Raw genomic sequence first — 19,341 nt, 5'->3', positions numbered from 1 at the left:
GACAAATTCTGAATACATTTGCCAAAACACATCTCTGCTGGTTTCAATCAGAAGTGACAACAGAGAGGAGACTAAAACTCTGGTGGCCTTCCTCTTAAAGAATCGCAGTGAAGGAGTCCCATCTGTTCTTTCATTTCAGTTTAGGGAAATACAGGGTTTTTCGTAACGCATGTGTACAGTGTGGCTAAAATACTTCCTTGCTGTGGGCTTATTATTATTACTTAAATTTTTATTTAGTGGAGTAGGAATTCTTTTGACTGTGTTTGAAAGGCTCCAAGTTTTCAATGAGGGTCTCAAAGAGCTGATGGGAGGAGCCAAGCGCGAGCGGACCCACCTGGGCCATGACAAAGGCTCAGCTATGGATGGCCCCAGGGCTTGATCATCTCCAGCTCTCCTCTCCTCAGCCTGAATGTTTCCTTTGCAAATATTCCAGCTGAGAATTAGCCAGAAAGGGACAGCACGGACGGGGAAGAGAACAATCACAGCTGAGCCTATCACGTTTCATTTTTTCAGACAACCAATTCAGTGACACCCCCAGTTTTCTAAGGGAGGATTTGTGGCGTTTTGGACTTTGGACTTTAGGAAACAGAAGTCATACTATCAACCTCTGAAAAACCTTTCAGAGAAGAGAAACAAGCATCAATTCAGGAGCTCCTGGCTGCACTCAAATATTAAGACAACTATCAATTGCAAAATGATTCCATTAACAAAATATAAAGATGCACAATCATCTCAGATGTTTTAGTTTATGCCTGTATTATGAAATATTTTCTGTACTAAATTGTAAAAAGCTTTATCTTACTTACATGTAAAACCACTCAATAGGTTTTCGTTGGCTCTGATGCAATGATATTTTATCAGGACAAAATGTTAATGTTGTAGAGGTTAGTGATTCTTCCTTGGAATTAAAGCCAATTTTAGAGTAATCAAGGTTTTCTGTCCTTGTCACTCAGTTCCCACCTTTAAAAAACTCTCTAGAAGTGTGTAGGAAAGAGTCTATAAGAATTTGAACTATGTCTACAATAACAATTAAATTCAACAAACATATTGAACGTTTAATATGCATCTGTCAGTATATTGGATAAATATAAATAAGGAAAAAAGAATAAGACATAAATAAGACCCGTTTCCTACCATAAGGGATCTCAGTCCACACCCTGATGGGAAGAACAGAACTACCACCAACCACCATAAAATGCAGTCTTTCTAGAGTATTATGAGACCACAGAAGAAAACACAATTGATTCTGCAAGGGGGCATCCAGGAAGGCTTTCCCCAGGAGATAACACTTGAGTTGGACCCTAAAGGTGGGTCTAAGAAGAGGGAAGAGCAGGAGCAAAGGGATGGCAATGACAAAGTGGGTGGTGTGTCCCCTTTAGTTGAGCAATGAAGCTACAAGCACAGTGATGATGGGGTCAGGGAGTATGGCAAAGAGGGGAGGCCACAGAGGTCATTTGGAACCAGAGTGCAAAGGGCCTTGAGCAACAACCAGTTTATGAGTCTGGACTTGAACTTGAGAACAACATGGACCTATTGAAGGTTATAGGCAAGAGGAAAGAACCCTTGTCAGTAGTAGGTGACTGACTGAGAGAAGGCAGAGATTGGAAAGGGGGACTATTTAGAGGGTGTTTCAATAACCAGTGTACAAGATTCTTGGCTTGTAGGGGCAACCCCTGACTCTTCCCTAAGCCCACATTTGACTCCTCGCCAAGATCAATCAGGATTCACAGATGGAACACTGGTTTGGGGGTAAGAACACGGATTTGGCTGTGATAGTTGATATTACTGCACATCTTTTATTTTATTAATGGAATAATTTTATGAGTTTTGGTTGTCCTAATATGTGGGTACACCTCTATAGGTGAAACTTGATTAGGCCAGCACGTGGATGTGGTCTTGTTTCTTGCCGCTGCATCTAGCCAACTCTCCGTCTTTCCACCATCTCTCTCCCCCAGGGCAGCTCCGCTCTGCTTCTGGCCCTGCACACGTCCTGAGGCAGGTGGGCAGCCCAGTGCTGTCCTTGACACTAGGGACACCCTCCCTCTGAATCCTTTTCGTCTGTTACTGGCTGTGGGCCCTGCATCAGTCTTTCTCTTCACATTGCAGTGTTGACATCTGACATTGGTTTGGGCTTAGGGAATCAGACCCTGCCTAGTGGAACACTTTGTTTTCAGGTCATTCTGGCCAACCTCCCTCAGGGGAAAAGAGCCTGTCACCTCTTCCAGTCTAGTGTAATAGAGCTCTGCACTGGGACTCGAGACCAAAGTCTCAGCGAATAATACATTTTTGCTTTGTCTTCCTTTCTCTATGTCCCCACTACAAGTATCTCCTTTGGGGACCTCATGGGCAGAGCAGAATGTCAGCATTCTTGGGTCCCCTGGCCAAAACATACCACAATCCTTCATCTTCAAATAATCATGGGAAGGCAGATAGGCAACTCAAAAGGATAGCCTGTTCCTTCTTCTCAAAGCCTCTTCTAAAACACACTTCTGCGTATGGTAAAATCAACAGACACTCAGCGAGTGCTTTAGCTTGCTGACCCAAGCTCTTTAGGGGAATCTTCGCCCCAACTATCTGGCATCCTTCATCATGTTTGAAGCACCTGCACCACATTGCTGGGGAGCTATTGCTGAAAATCTACAGCACGGATGACTGGAGGTACACCTAAATATTGGGAAGTGACTCCATTAAAGATACACATCAATAAAATTAATTTTACTGTAATTTTTACCTGGAAGAGATAAGAGAACTAACATTTAGTGGGCTGCCACTATGTCCCAGACCCTGTGTACCTATTGCAGTTGATGCACCAAATTCTATTACTATCATTATCTCTTTGACACAGAGGCAGAAACTGAAGCAATGAGAGGTTAAATAAATGACCCTAGTCACACAGCTAGCAAGGAAACATCTAGAATACAATACTGCTTCTGCCTAAATCTGAAACTTGTGCTTTTTCCACTTCACCCATGGCTTGTGAGAGAGAACAGGATAAACGTGGAGTGGCAGTGGCTCCTGAGATTTAAGGGGAAGGCAGCAGAAGAAGAAGCTGTCAGAAAGAGTGGCCAGACTGAGAGGGTGGCACGGAGGAAGCCAAGAGATGAGGGTCAGGAAGGGAAAAGGGTGGCCCACAGGATCAAAACCTGCAGGAAGGATGCAAATGAGGAGAACTCAGCAGCTGTCAGTGGGAAGTCCCTGCAGCCCTGAGCTGGTACCACCGCCACCTCCCCATGGACGACGGTCTCCAGCTCTCAGGGACACCTCCACACTTATCATATCTATTCCCCTCTGCCAAGTATACTTTTTTATTAATAACGGTTCACAAAGAAGGCAGGTAGGAAAATACTACTGGGTATGGTGTGGAAGAAGATGTTTTTGAACATAAATTTTAAAGAGGAGTCAAAGGAATGTGGTTCTCTTGACAAGTTTGAATATTTTTAGTATAATTCAATTCAAGGCAAAATGCTCTTAAAAGAGTACATACGTAATTTTGCATTGGCACGTTTCCCATAGGCATCGTGTGGAAACACTCTTTCATCCCTGCTTACGTGTATTATTGATCAGGCACTGCCTCATTTTTAACCTCCCTCTGAGGATTTAAACCCTTAGGCCTTGGCAAAGACCACCAAAAGACTATGTATTAATTGTATCACCATGTCAGCAATTATGCCAAACATTTCTAGCGAATGGATTTTTGTTACATTCATTACTCTTGCTTTGACAACTGTGTCAATGGGCTTTCATCACTCTGAAACACATTTAGGTCAACAAAATAGGGTAATATATCATTGCTAAGGATTATTTTTCCAATAACAAAGTAACAATTTAATTTTTTTTTTTTTACCCAAATGCAATCAACTTATCCTATTAAATAAAACTAGTCCTAAGTCAAAAGGTCAAGATAAGATCTGGTGTAAACTAAAACAGCCTTCAGAAAAGATGAATAACATCTAGGTGAAAAGTGTAAGAAGCCCAAAGGCCACAGGACACATAATACACCAATTACAATAAAAGTAATTCAATGGTGCGTAAGTATAACATAAAAAAATTCAATAACTCAAGACAGTGAAGACTTGCCTTAGCTACCAAAGGAAAAAGAAAATAATGCATGTCCCAATTGCTCCACAGTAAATTGAACTATTGACTGGCATGAATTTCTTGCAGGATTTTACTTTTTTGGGGTTTTTTGTTTTAAAATGAGAATCCATAACATTTACTACAACTGAAAATCTGTTACTGCAAATGGTATTAAGCAAAAAGTATCAACAAGCAAAAACGCTCAAAATTTCATTTAGTTTATACTCTCTGGCCCAACTGTGAGGACACTAAAAATGCTTACTCTCTGGTTCCGGTGAGGTCAATTTCTCAAAACTGGCCTCATTGATGATATAGTTAAAGGTAGATTACATTAAAACATCAAGCATTTGACCCTTCAAGCCAATTCTGTTTTCAACTGTGACAATTATTTCCCGTTAACACTCTTAAAAACTAAATATGACTGAGAAATACTTTTTTAGAACATCAGTTTTGAAAACCTTCCATGTAACAATAGGTTTATACACCTACATGCACTATTATGCTTTTATGTAGCATGCAAAACTGTCTTGTGCTTTTATCACTATCAAATGAGATTAATTTACAGACATTTTTAATCTCTGGTTCTAGCAAAACTTCAGTAGTATCAAAATCATGGACTAACCCCCAAACTCCTTTTTTCCTAACTTCCTGCCTTTGACATGACCCTTGGACTGAAACTGGGGTCCATTCATACTTATTAAGTGGAGAGAAAAGGATAAACAAACAACTCTATTAAAATTGGCGTTTATCTTTGGTTTCTCTGGGGTATGCCTGTCATCCAGCAGCCTAATTCAGCTTGAAATGGCAACACACCAAAACCATCTTGAAACCCAGTTCTCCTCCTTTCAGCAGCCTATGAAACCAAAAGCAGTTCAAAAAGCAGAGAGTATGGTCTGAAATAAAGCAGGTTCTCCAAATAGTACCTCAACCAGACGGCGTCCAGAGGGGTCCACCTCTATCACAACCTGGCTGGCTGGGGTTTCCAGGGACACACGGTCTTGACTTCTAGCCCCAAGTTTAGCAACAAGTTCAGCCTACCCTTGCAAGACTAATAAACTTGTTGAGACTTGGGACCAACTCCATGACCTCTTAAATGTCAGAGTGGGAGCAAGGCAGAGAGCCATTCTGATGGGGAACTTGGAGGTGAACAAGGGCGCGTCATGCCTTACCTTCCAGAGAAATGAAATCACAAATCCCTTGATAAACCAAATAAAACAGATTGAAGACTGAACACCGCCAGAAGCTTTTGACTGTTTCAAGTGACATCATCATTTGCCACCTTGCAAACATCCACTAGTGAGCAAATTACACTGACCTATGGCAGGTTGGATATACGCCATCTTACTGTCTGTCAGTACACTGGCCATCACGCTGTCACAAACACTATTGTAACATTTCATGATACAGAGTACATAGCACATTTCATGGTTTTATTGGAGGAGTTGTCATAAAAAGAAACCTAGAAATCCAGTGTGCAGTAACGGCTAGCTATCAAGGGCCATGCTCCCTTCTGTCAGAGTGGCTGTGGGGAACAGGCTCCTGTCCAGGTCTACACTTCCAGCTCCCCTGGTATCTGGGTGAGACCAGGAGATGTCAGGGAGCTAATCTGTATCATTTCTTTGCCCAGATGTTTAAGAAGCAAGTGTGTCTTTCCTACCCCTCTTGCCTCTCCTCTGCTGGCTGGATGTGGATGCCCAGCGTAGCTTTGGAAGTCACATGACATGGCCTCTGTCCACATAGATCCCTGCAGAGTGACAAGCAGAGATCCTTCCTTCCACGCAAATGGGCTATATTACCAGGACTGGACTGTTATATGAGTCGGAAAGGAACTCTAATTCAGTCAAGTTTCTACAATTTAGGGGTTTGTTACAACAGCTAGCTCCGCTCTGTCTAAGAGTCAGCATGTCATGAACATAATAGAAACCTTAAATTAAATCTATCCCTCACTGGGCCTTTTTCTGTGTCTATAATCTAAGAGGAACAGGTTTAATTTAAAAATATTAGTGTAGTCAGAGCAGCAGAGCAAAAGTGATTAAAGGATATTAAATAAGTCCTATTAGAGACAATTAGAATAACAGCGTTTACTTTGCATAGGGAATAAAAAGTTTAAAGGAGGCAAGTTAAACTGTCGATAAATATATGAAGGTCCTAAAAATTTTATATGGCAGATAGTGAGAAACTATTTCTCAACTTCACTAAATGTAAACTAAACAAATATAGAAAATTTATGTGATGGTGTATAAAATAACACTGCATCTGGAACATGGGGAAGATTGAAAATACTGTTTCTGAGAGAATCTGATTCAGTAGGTATAGGTGGGTCTTGGAAATCCACTTCTCTACTAGGCAGCCCCAGCAGGTTCTGATGCATGTGGTCATGGGCCACATCATGGGCAACATGGTGAAAAAGGTCACTAGGATAATGATGGTTAAACAGTGAAATATACCACTTGGTGAGGTTATCAAATGTCCTTCCTAGAAGAAAATAAAACTGAGAAGTTTCTCAACCACAGGGTGGAAAACACATTCTGTCAACAAACATTACAGAGCTCTGGGAATCTAGACAAGTAAGACATGATCCCCATCCTAAAGCAGCTCACAGTCTTAGGAGGGTGACTGTGAACGTATATCCGTGTGTGTGTGTGTGTGTGTGTATAGAGGAGGTGGTGATGCGGAGAAGGAATGAACAAAGATGACCTCTGGGTTTGAACTGGGGAAGACGAAATCTCATCCATGAGTGAGCAGATGTTCCCCAGTGTGGCCCGAGGTACCCCAATCTCCCCTGGGCATCTTTATTCTAGAACACAGCCTCCAGATAATGTTACCATCAACCAAGATATAGACTGAAACGGAGGAAGGGGAGACACAACCCTACTCAAGAATCAAAAGCAGTTCACCTTTACGTATTTTACATATGAAACTTCCAGGTAAAGGGCTGGAAATTCTAAGGCAAACAAAAAAAAAGTTTTATAAAACCACATGGCTATATGGGAAGTTATTATTTAATGGGTAGTTTCAGTCTGGAATAACGAAAAAGTTCTAGAGATGGAGGATGGTAATGGTCACGTAACAACGTGAATGTACTTAATACCATCGAACTGTACACTTAAAAATGGTTAAAACGGTAAATTTTATGTTATATACATTTTACCACAATAAAAAAAAAACACAGCTATAGACTTCCTTCTAACTCTGTAAGTTAGTAAATATAATAGGATATTTGCAGGAAAAAAAGTCAACTTATACCCTATACTCTCCCATCAATACTTTGTGTCCCTGAAAAGTCAGGAAAATAAGAATTTATTCGACAAGTATTTAATGAGCAACTACTATGGCCCAAGCACTGTGCTAGGCACTGAAGATACAGTAATGAACAGAACAGACAAATGCTGCTCACAGAGCATATACCTACTCATCTCCTCATACACTCAGCAAATATTTATTCAATGTCCATTACTTGCCAAGCTCTACTCTAGGCACCGGAAATACAAGGGTGAAAACCCAACAATGAAAACATCAGCCAATCAGACCCTTCCTTGCCCTCATGAAGCTTACAGTCGACTGCAGGAGAGAGATATTGATCAAATAATCACAGAAATGAATCTAGAACATCGACTTTGAAAAGTCATCAAAGCAGAGATGTGTGGAGCTCCTAGAGTGGGTGGTGATAGGAACTGGCTTAGTCAAGGCGGTCGGTCTTCTGAAGGAAATGATGACTGAGCTGAGAGCTGATGAACAGCGTTGGGAAGGGACAGCATGGCCCTAGCAGAGCGGAGGGAAAGAGGGAGTGGCCTCGATGAGGCTGGAGAAGCAGGCGGAGGCGGGGCCACCCAGAGCCCTGTAGATCTTTCGGTCTTTATCTTAAGGGCAATGGGAAACCACTGAAGGATTTTAACAAGCCTGGGGGGAGGGAGAGGAATGATTTGATCAGAAATAATACTTACTTTGCTGCCCTAAGAATTTTTAAATGACCAACTGAAAATGAGGGCCAGAACTATAAGTGAATTCCTATACAGTTGTACAAATAGGTAGAAGTCTTTGAAGCTTTCAGATAAAAGGTGGTGTTTAACATATCAAAGAATTATCACGATCAGATCAAAAATTAGAAATAGCACTCCAATTTTTAATTCTTTAGTGTTGATCAAAACATAGAGTCTCTTAAGGTTTTATTATAAAATCTACTGATGAAGCTGAATGTGATTAAAAGTGAGTCACCTGAATTTAAGCTAAGTAAATTAACCTGCCCACTCTTGATTAACACTGTTTAAAGTGGATACTTTGGGGGGAAAAAAAAAGCAGTGAAACTATTTGATCAAAGAAATGAAGTGTATTAAACTTGACAAAAATGATTACTTAGACATCTTTCACTAACATATAAGGTGACAATGGGACATTTAACTAAATGTTGCAGTATTTTGATTAATATTTAAGAATCTGAATAAAGACACAGATAGCATTTCTTCCTTTAAAATATAGTTATTAACGCTAATATATACCATTGAAAAGGACAAACACTCAGACCGGCATAATGCTGTGGTAACAGCAGATACATAAGGTGCTAAGAAAAACTCCATCTTTTGTATATAATTAGGTTAGCCACATGCTCACTATTTTAATTTATGCAGACTTAAACATTTAATAAGTCAGTAACAGACATTTCTGCATTTCAAATTCTGGATAAAACTAAGAGTAGGAAACATCGAACTTCTAATTGTGTAGTGAGCTGATCTGACCTCTGAACAACATAGTACATTCTAGACTATCTCTCAAAGTTCAGAAAAGTTGTACAGACTTGACCCATATAATTTGCACAATTCACCTTTTCACCAAATTGTCATTGATACAATTCAGAGCTGTCAATTCGTTGTTCTGCTTAAATTATCTTAAGAATGCAACGTATATAGCCAGAAGAATGCTCCCAAGGATGCTTTTATCTACATTTCATTATAAAGTACCAAAGTCTCCTCGATATTCTAGGTCCTGGCGACTACAGCTTATTTGCAGAGGCGTCTATCACCATCACTTTCTGAGATTTAGCCTTATAAAGCTCTTAATTTTAAAGTTTAATCTGACTTGATTTAAAACCTAGTAATTTTATTGTTCTATCAATTTACACTTTGGGCTAACCAATTTTAATATACTTGAGTATAAAAACGTTTTTAAACTTCATGTGCAAAGTTCTGATTTTTAAAGTAAAGTGTTAAATGCCTAGTTAAACTGCCCATTGGTATCAAAACTTCCCAGCAGATGTTACAAATAATAAGTCAAATTGTAAAGAAAGAGATAAAAATGAAGCAAACCAGATTTAGGAACAGTAAAGGAGAACGGATGCATTTCCCAAAAATGGAAGGGGAGAAAAGCTTTTTTAAAAAGTTCAAATTTTTTTTTAAAGTTAAAATTATCATTTGGCTGTGCATTTTTTGTTGCTGGCACTAAACAAAACTCACTATAAAGATGAAACGAGAGGAGGTTTGAAAAACTTTCAGACATTTGGATAAAGACGAGAGATTTTTCATTTTCTTTCCGTTTTCAAAGTTGTCAAGTCATTTTTGTTTCAAAATTTTCTTTAGATGCTCTAGTTTTCTAGTCTCTTCTTGATACAGATGTGAACTCACGAGTAGTCGCCTCACTTTTATTTTCCCTCACAAGTTCCTGAGAAGTTGCCATGCTCACTGAACTGAATTGGAGATCTTTTCATAACACTGCTCTGGAAGGAAAAAGGAAGGAACTGCAACAGAAACAAATAAAATGGGTTCCAAATACCACTTTGATGTCACCTCAGTGATGTTTACTCTGTGTTTCCCATAATACTGATTGGCACTGGGACCTCCTAAGGAGGATCTTATCTCCACTGCTTAGCTGTCTATGCAAGCACTGATTTTCAGTTTTAGTTCTAATGAATTTTTGAACCAAAGGGAACTTTGTGGGCAGAAAAACACAATAAAAGGCAAAGGAATTCAGATAGGATTTAAATTATGGCTTGGCAGGACCCCAATCACACCTAAGCCTACCATTATAGATTTCTCCGTAGTTGTATCTGAGTAGAGATTTGACCAGGCCTAATCTTGGTCAATACCAAAATGGCTTTGGGAGTCTCATATCTATCGGTTCTCTAAATCAGTCTCCCAATTTGAGAATTGGAAACCCTGGTCATAGAGAAATCTGGAATACCACTAGTTCCAGGTCACTAACTCAAGTTAGGTCAACTATGAAGCTGTCCATTTAAAAAGAGGTCATCTTTAATGCAACATGACCTATAGTAAATGACCATTATTTTCAAATAAAGCAATCAAATTATGAATTCAATAGCTTACCAGGTGACGTTAGGCAAATTACTTCCTCTATGTGTACAAAATGGGGTTAATAATCCTGACCTATCTCTTAAGGTCTCTGGGGGCAATTCATTTAGGAATTGTCTAAGTGCTGTATAAATGTTACTGGTGTTATGAGAGCTTGGTTTTATTGTCATCGGAACACCACCATCATAAAAAGGAATTCAGAGGTTTAGTCAGAGGTGAATTAACAAAGCAAGGTCTATGCTAATACAAGTGCCCTCTGACCCTGGATCACTGAGCTTGAAAAGTGGCACAGATCAGAATGTAAATGAAGTTTGCATTTTCAGAGGCACAGAGTTTTTGTTAGTTTATTCCCTATTCAATTCCTTGGCTTTGAAAATCGTTACTTTGGGAGCAAACCACCATTTTCAATTTCCACTTTTCCTTTTTTTCAAAATACTCATTGCTCTCCTCAGCATCATCTGCACGAGAGCATGACATTGGAAGCTTGCAAAGCCTTTCTCTCCGCATCAACTCTCTGGTACACCCAGGAAACACGCCTGTCAGTAGACATGGCTATGCAGACACAAAACTTCTTTCATTTCAAAGTTTTTTTAAATTGTGTGATTCCCAGACTTTCTTTACTTTGAGAGAGAGTACATTCTCATTCCCTAGTTAATTTTCCACAATTCATTCCTTTATTTGATAGGTACTGAGTACCTAGTATGTAGCAGGCACTGTCCTGGGTGCTGGAGACAGCAATGACTAAAACAGGCAGAAATTCCTGCTCTCACATGGGTTATATTCTAATGGGTGAAACCAAGTAGCAAGCAAAATAAATAAGTAAACAAATATAATATGTTAGCATGAAAACATAAAGTATGGTGAGGGGATGGCAGTGCAAAGATGGGGAGGCGCTGCAATTTTAAATACAATGGTCAAGGGAAAACTTCTTTGAGAAGGTGTGATTTGAGTAAAGATTTGAGGGATACAGCGGGAGAGCGAAGGGCTTTGAGGGTAAGGTGAGGGTGCCAGCCAACGAAAGCCTCCAGGAAGGGAGTTTGCGTGTTTGAGAACAGCGGGGAGGTTGGGGGGCTGAGGGGAGGGAGCACGCGGTGGAAGAGAAGGAGATGAAGGCAGAGATGGAATGGAGCACCGGATGATCAAGGGCTGGGACATCATTGCAAGTCCTCTGGCTTTCGCTCTGAGTGAAATGGGAAGCCCTTGAAAGAATGTGAGTAGAGGAGTGATGGGATCGGACTTCCATTTTTAAGGCTGGAACAGGCTGTGTTGAGAAGAGGCTGAAGGAGAGCAAAGCCGAGACAGGAAGACGGCAGAAAAGGCTATTGCAATAGTTCAGGTCAGATATTAGTGGCTTGATCCAGTGGGGGTGGCACAGGGGTACACTTTCAATTATTAATCACATCCATATTCTTCATCTAGCTGTGGTCTCCTATTTGAATTACTTCACTCTCAAAGAAAGAAAGTATTTTTTCTTGAAAGCCTTTTCTTTCACCCCCTCCTGGTCAACATTAATACTTTCCCTCCCATGAGACCATCTTAGAAAGGGTCAACACATGCCACATTTGAATGCTGACAAGTAAGCAAGCAAACAACTGTTAAAAGATAAACTGAGGCATATTAAACATTTTCAAGAGTTTATTTGAGGGAAAACTGATTCGAATCGGGCAACATCCAATCTAGCAGACAGAAAGGAGCTCCAAGGAGCTGTACAAAATGAAAGACTTTTATAGGCAGAAGGGAGCGGGACCAGGAAGTTATACTAGGCAAAAAGGCAGGCTGGCTGTTACAAGGTTACTTTCTTTTCGGGGATGGTGGGAGTCCATCAGGCAGATTACTAACTAGAGCTGATCAGGCGATTCTTGACTGACTGGTTTAAGATTCCATTTCTAGGAGAGCCAAACAATAAGTCAGTGTCGGTTTGGTGATGTGAGACATAGCATAAGTGACTCCATTTGGGGGCCTGTTGTCTTGTTTTAACACTACTCTCCAAAAGTAAAATGACTTGATGGGGTTCCACTGGAGTTCTCGGTTAAGACAGTCGCCACTCTTCATCGGGCACTGAGATACAGGATAGACGACTGCGGAGGGAAAGCCTCCCTCTGAACCGGGCGGGGCATGAGGAGGGACCGGACTGGGTACAGGAGGCTGGGATGAGCCCAACAGCTTCGCTTTTCAGTAACCTCTACAGATCTGCTTGCATTTTGAGTTAAGTTCCACTAGGAGTGCGCACCAACATTTTTGAAACAAATAATCCTGTTTTCATATGCTCTCATGTCCATATAAACCAAAGGAATGCTCACTGCCTTTTAACTCCTGTGTGTGTAACATGTAGTACTTTTTTTTTTTAATCTTTAGCTGGGGACCCTATAGTCAGACACCACGTACCAGGCCAGCCTATGTCCTGTGCCCTGATGGCCAGGAAACAGCAAGGGCAGACATTCCCTTCACCAAACATTAGGGAGGTGGCCGCACTGAGGCACAGTTCCCTGTACTGCAGGAAGCTGGTGGCAATGGCTACTACCCAAAGAGAAGATTCTGGAAACAACTCTTGTGGGAAAAGGAGGAAAATACATTAACCTTTTCAATCAACCTAGAAGAAAAGTCCTCGGCAACTTAGGATCCCTGGTGAAGGAGCAACGTGTAAGCAGGGAGTTCTTGGATTACCACGGCGTCTTCTCCAGGTCGGCGGGAGTACTCTTACTTTTTATCTTGATCTCTCAAACTTCCATTCTATAAATGAAGTGATATATGGCCTTCATTAATGGATTATTACTTTATATAAATTCTCTCTCTTTTCTTCATTTTGGGTGACTTACCAGAAAAAAAATACTTCTTGACTTTTAGAAAGAAATGTTTTTTCCTGAGCTTGGGGTCCTACCCTGGGGCTCCAGTTCCTCCGAGTATTTGCATTGCCTGCTGGCTCATCTCCTTCAGGACTTTACTCGATGTCGTGTTCTCAGTGAGACCTTCTGTGGCTACCCCATCCAAAATGGCAACCTACCCAATTCCCCATCTCCTTTCCCTGTTTTATTTCTCTCCTTAGCACGAATCACCTTCTAACATACTATGAATTTTATTGATTTACAGTCATGCATTGCTAAGGACAGGGATACATGCTGAGAAATGTGTCATCAGGCAATGTCATTGTTGTTTGAACATCATAGCGTGTACTTACACAATCCTAGATAGTGTTACCTACTATACGCCTAGACTATATGGTACTAATCTTATGGGAGCAGCGTCTTATATGCAGTCTGTCGTTGACCAAAATGTCATTGTGTGGCGCACGACTGTCTAGTGTGTATGGGCTTCAGGAGAAGACGGATGTTGTCTGCTTTGGTCGTGCTGCATTCCCAGCGCCTAGAACAATGTCTAACACAAAGAGAACATCAACAAATACCTGTTGAATGAATGAATTCATTCCGCAGAGCGATCAGACAATAATGTTAACTTGAAATGTTATATTTAAAAGATTACTTTTGGCTAGCACATGCATAGAAAGTATTCCCGGAAAGATACACAAGACATTGATAACAGCATTTACCTTGGGGGAGTTCTGGAGGGGGAGAAATTTACATATAATTTTATAGCTATGTGTACTATTCACATCTTTAGATCATTAGAATTGTTTTATCATCACTCAGAGATGTCTGGGTGATGTGAATTATGGGCCATTTTAAATTCTTTTTATAATCGTCGACAGTAAAAAACTAATAAACGTTCATTTAAAAATAGTTAATCACCTGTATGTGTAAAAATCTACACATAAATATATACAATATGTTTGATGAGACATACAAGTTAACACAAAAAGAACATCCAATAACTTTTTTACTTTTTGAGTGCTCAAAGATCTCATACATAACGGAATTAACAGACCTGCTTGAGTGGTCTGTTGGTAGCAAAGACCACTGTAGCTAATAAGGACGTCCCAATAATCAGGACACTTTGGACACCGAAGAAGGAGGCAGATAAGAGTGTATTCTTAGAACTTTATTTACATTAATGACATGGTCGCCAGTGTTTCAACTGAGGTCAATGCTTGAAAAGCATTTGTTCTCATTTGAATTTCAGGGCAAAGTTATTACACAATATAGTATCTATAATACAATTTCCTGAGAAAAATGAAAGAAACCGTGAAACCCAGAGTACAGACAGGAAATTCAAAGAGAAGTGGGTGGACAAAGTAGAAGAGTTAAACTCTAAGAGCACAGTTATTTAAAGACTAAGAAAATTCAGAATGAAAAGAGGGCAGACGTGGTAAGTGAATGCAACTTGTTAATAGCAGAAATAAATACTCTAAATATAATTCAGGTCCACTTGAGACCCCGGCCATATGTAATATACAGCGAAGATTAATAGATTTCATAGTTTATTTTCTGGAAATGAAACATAATCAAGTTTGGGAAAGGTGCTCTAGAGTCCCGTTTGAAATTAACAGTGGCCTGTGGTGATGAAGCGTGGAAAATTACCCAAAAGAAACCAGGAGGGAGGGAAAGAAGCACTTAAGGGATGAAGACTTGTTTTAATGGAGAGAACAGGAAGGAAGCACGAACCCCAAGACTCATGTTGCTCTTATCCCACAATTCTTTTAACATCACTCAGTTCTTTTTGCATCTCCTCTCTCTTTTCTCTCACTCTCGTGAGTACTCCACTTTCCAGCCAAGGACTTTGATTTTATTTTTAATCTACCTAACACCAGCTGTGGCCAGAGCCTTCCTATGAAAGGGCTTAGTTCAAATAGCCTGATCATTAACGCAAATACCGAGCACATGGAGCCAACACTGTTTTGGAAAGAGCGTTGGTCGGAATGCCTGAGCACAATCCAGCTCTGCTTGTTCCTAGCTGGACAGCTTGGGGTGCACCGCTGAATCTCACTTCCGTCATCCTTAAAAGGGGGATAATGAGATCTGTCTTATCCACACAGGATGGTTAAGAGGATCAAACTAGATAAGGCACACCTAAAAGCACTATCTCCAAACCTAAGTTGTTTTTATGATGAATTTTATGCTATTTTACTGTCAATGGAAAATATGAACAAAAAAGAGAAAGCTGCCCAAGAAAAATAGCAGAATGTCTTTCAATACACTTGCTCTATATCCAGCTGTAATAAAAGTCAGATAATGGGTTTTTTCAGGGGTGTTTTCCAGGATGCAAAACTTTGTTGCGCAGGTGTAATCGTGCCATGTTTCATTTCATGAGGTTCAAAACAGAGCGACGTTGAATATAATCTTACAGGTGGTCTTTGAAGATATTTCATGAGCTAAAGCTAACAAATCCAATTATGGAATTTTTAAAAACTGTGCCCCTAATCCAGCTTTTCTCATCCTCATGTCCACTGAGCTCTCCGGAATACAGAAATAATACAGAGAACTCAGGGGAAACTCTCAAGCTAGTGCAGAAAGAATGACACAGTATCTTCCTTTTAATCAAAAAGGCAAACGGGTAGGCTTATACCACACTTTGTGCACTGGAAGTATTGCATTACAATATTAAAAAACAATAGGAATGCAGCAGAAAGGGGAGAATGAGGCCTGGCTGGAAAATTATTTTCAGGTAATATAAAAATGGTCCATGAAACCAACAACAAATATCTATAGGCAGAATGACAACATACATTGAAATTACATGTTAACACACCCTGTTGGTGTACCCTTTTGGCAAGCATAAACTGAGTAGCATTTATTTTTCCTGAAACTGGGTTCACATTTGATTAGTAAAAATACTTGAACTAATCTGTCATTACCCACCCAAGTCTGACTTTTACGTGTGTAACAAGCTGTGTGAAAGATACTGACTTGTGATACAAACTCCACTAACCAGATCAGCACAGAAAGCAAAATCAAATCAATGAACAGAGAACAGAAATCTTCAGACAAGCCTTTCCGGCTGGAATGCAATGCTAATTTTGGCTTCAGTTTTAAACAAATCATTAAAACGGTACCTGAGGGGAACAAAAATCAATCAGCCCCAGTAAACAGTCAAACCTCACTTCCCTCCTCACAGAAACAAGCATGGATATTACCTTACGAATGAAGTTATCTTCCTGCTTCTTGTTTCCTTCCAGGAGCAAAAGGAAAATCCTAAACAAAGTGCCCATCCCAGCACATTTCTGCGGATAAAACATTGGCAACTGACCCCTGCTGTGGCTGGACCATGTGCAGTAAAATGTCCAAGTCTTCTCGACAGCCAATCCACAGCTGCTCAGACCTCCGGGGCCTCCCAGGGTGATCAGCCTGGCTTTGTGGCAGTACAATGGGGGTTGAACATTTCCTCGTATCCACTTAGAAGCAAGAAAAATCTGTTTAGTTGCTCAAAACTATTTAGCAAAATACACAATAGGTTATGGTTTGGTAATACTGTTGTTTTAAGAAAGTAGCTGCCAAAAAAAAAGAAAAGAAAGTAACTGCCATATTTTCACCTATGGGGGGAAATGTAAGGTGTTATCTCATTTCTTCTTCTTTTAATCTAGTATCAACTCAAAATAACATTTTAGAATTCCTATCTGGTCCTTGTTGAAACATTCTCTCTTTACAGGACACAATAACTGCTTGAGACTGGCTTGTTTATTTCAGCATCATAACCCACTTCACACAGATGGATAACCGGCCATCGATCTGACTCACAATCGTTTCTGCCTTTTTCCTTCCACAGTAGCCTAGAAACACTATTTGCTTCAATTAATTTAATGGGAGATCTTAGTAAAAATAAATATTCAAACTATTTTCTTTGTTTCTTTTCCCCTACCAATTTATTGCTCAATTTCATTCCTCTCTTAGGCTTCTCTAGCACCCATTGTCATTAGCATTTACCTATCCAAGCTGTAAAAACTTTTAGAGGTTAGTTATTATTATTTTTATAAGCCAGATATTATTGATATGTAAGTGCACAAATAAAAATAATAAATAGTGAATAGGTATTTTCCTTAGACTGCTAAATAGATCAAGGTTACATTTCATGTTAAGAAGACGTAAAGAAAGTAACGGAAGGTGTTCTAGAATGTAGTATATAGAGGATAACCTCACAGTCGGTATTGCCACAAGTCCTTAAGCCACCTGTTTTTGCCTGAATTTCTAATGGTTATTTTTCAAGTTTTAAGGTTCTCTGGAAAAACTTCAAGAGAAACATGTTTATAAGACATCAGCAACTATGATTCAAGTTTAGAAAGTGTCCATTTATGATATTTTCAATTACAGGTATTCACTTCCTCAGAACAAACTTCAAAATCTGTTCGTTTATTACAGTGACCACCATGAACAATGGGTGGGTATGTTTCTTTGAAGCTCTTCTCAGCACTTCTTAAGACCTGCTTAGAAGAATGCTTTTCTTCACAAAAGCACAACCAACATGTAACAATCGCCTTCAAAGCCTATTGTCAGGGAGACACAATAACCAAAACCACGTGACCTCTGAAACCCAACCAAGTAGAGACATCAGAAAATCCTGACAGGGTCCCACCTCTGCACATCTGTTTCTCTGCTTCATGGTCCTAATTAGCTCTGAATTACGCTAGTAAGAACTTGAAAAAGAGAAAATAATTTTCCGATTTATTTTTTACTCTTTTAAAAGATAAGACAAGTAGAGGGGGAAAGACTTTAAAGTTATTTCCTCCTGATTACATCTCTTCCGCTCTGTGTGTGTGCTATCAGTGGGACCTGCTGACAGGAAACGGAAAATAATCAGCTGCCCGGGTCACCAATACGGCACACACTGCTAGTGACAGAACAGGCCAGGCGAGTGATTTATATTTGTTACCTCTTTCGGTATTTTCCAATCATGCCTTTGGAGTGAATTTTTAAAATGTAAACATTCCCATTGGAAAGCGGAATGTGCCTATGTTTTTCCATTAATATGTTAACATAACCTTTTCTTTTCCTGGTCAGTTATTCCCACAGCTATAAAAGAGGCTCATGCATCAATTCGAAAGGCTGTATTTTAAAGAACAGTGTAAGGACTACTTAAAATTGCCTTAAACTGAGGCTGTGAACAGGAAGGGCTGCAAGGAGGAGAGCGGAGTCCGATTATGCAGCCTGACTGACTGAGCCTACTCAGGATTATTTCAGCACACTGCCTCACCAGAGCCACAGGCCCGTTAGCCGCTCAACGCTTCTGTGGGCCCATTTCTCGCTCTGTCTCCCACGGCGACCTGGTGCTTTGCAGTAGGGGTGACTCAGAACATGTTTTGGTAAATGGGGGTACTGGGTCTGCCAGGCTCCTCAAAATCCATCATCAGCTCTGTCATTACATGACAAGAATGGGTATTGTCCCACTTTAAAACAGCACCATTGGGATTGCCATGCAGAAGGGGACCCTTTGAATTAATTCTTTCTCCTTACAATACATTTTTATTAAGAAAAGTGAGGGCTGGCCTGGTGGTATAGTGGTAAGTTCACATGCTCTCCTGCAGCCCAGGTTCGTGGGTTTGGATCCCGGGCACTGACCTACACACCACTCATCAAGCCATGCTGTGGCAGCATCCCACATGCAAAATGGAGGAAGATGGGCACAGATGTTAGCTCAGGGACGATCTTCCTTACCAAAAAAAGAAAAGAAAAGGAAAGTTGAAGTTGACAGCTATTACTCCTTCCACAAAAGCAGCTCTGTCTTGGGAAATGTAATTTTGGTTATCTCATTTTAAACTCATCCGGTTATTAACTCTTATCATCCTGCTTGACACATCATTCTCAAACAGGTAGTTCCATTTTGAGGACCGGGTGAAGCAACTAGTGGCACCAAAATGTACATTCCACTTTCTATTTCCTACATTCAACCCCTCAGATGGCTCAGACTGACCCGTTTCTGGAGAGTAACTGATTTTCTACACGCTATGACTTGGTACCCATTTTATCTTAAGTACTTAAAAATATTACACGTGCTTATTTACAGAAAAACTTCTTCATTTAAACCGAAAATCACATATCTAAATTTTTATTAAAATGGATACAATCAAAATTTTCAGTTTAAA

General features: G+C 40.1%; 1 protein-coding gene across 24 annotated transcripts in view; it reads right to left on the bottom strand.

Annotated features, from left to right (window-relative positions):
• NRCAM (neuronal cell adhesion molecule) overlaps positions 1–19,341 on the bottom strand; it is a 252,691-nt gene that overhangs the window by 131,116 nt on the left and 102,234 nt on the right. The window contains exon 1 of one of the 24 annotated variants that reach the window (XM_070504803.1): positions 16,402–16,560. The exons of 21 other annotated variants lie outside the window; for them this stretch is intronic. The gene's annotated coding sequence lies outside the window, so the exon portion shown is untranslated. Of the gene's footprint in view, positions 1–12,953; positions 12,974–16,401; positions 16,561–19,341 lie in introns of those variants that run through there. 2 more of the 24 variants (XM_070504781.1, XM_070504774.1) reach the window with 2 other exon arrangements.

The sequence above is a fragment of the Equus asinus genome, chromosome 1 (assembly GCF_041296235.1).
Source record: "Equus asinus isolate D_3611 breed Donkey chromosome 1, EquAss-T2T_v2, whole genome shotgun sequence".
Lineage (NCBI taxonomy): Eukaryota > Metazoa > Chordata > Mammalia > Perissodactyla > Equidae > Equus > Equus asinus.
The sequence above is the reverse complement of the archived record's forward strand: the minus strand, read 5'-3'. Positions and strand labels throughout refer to the sequence as shown.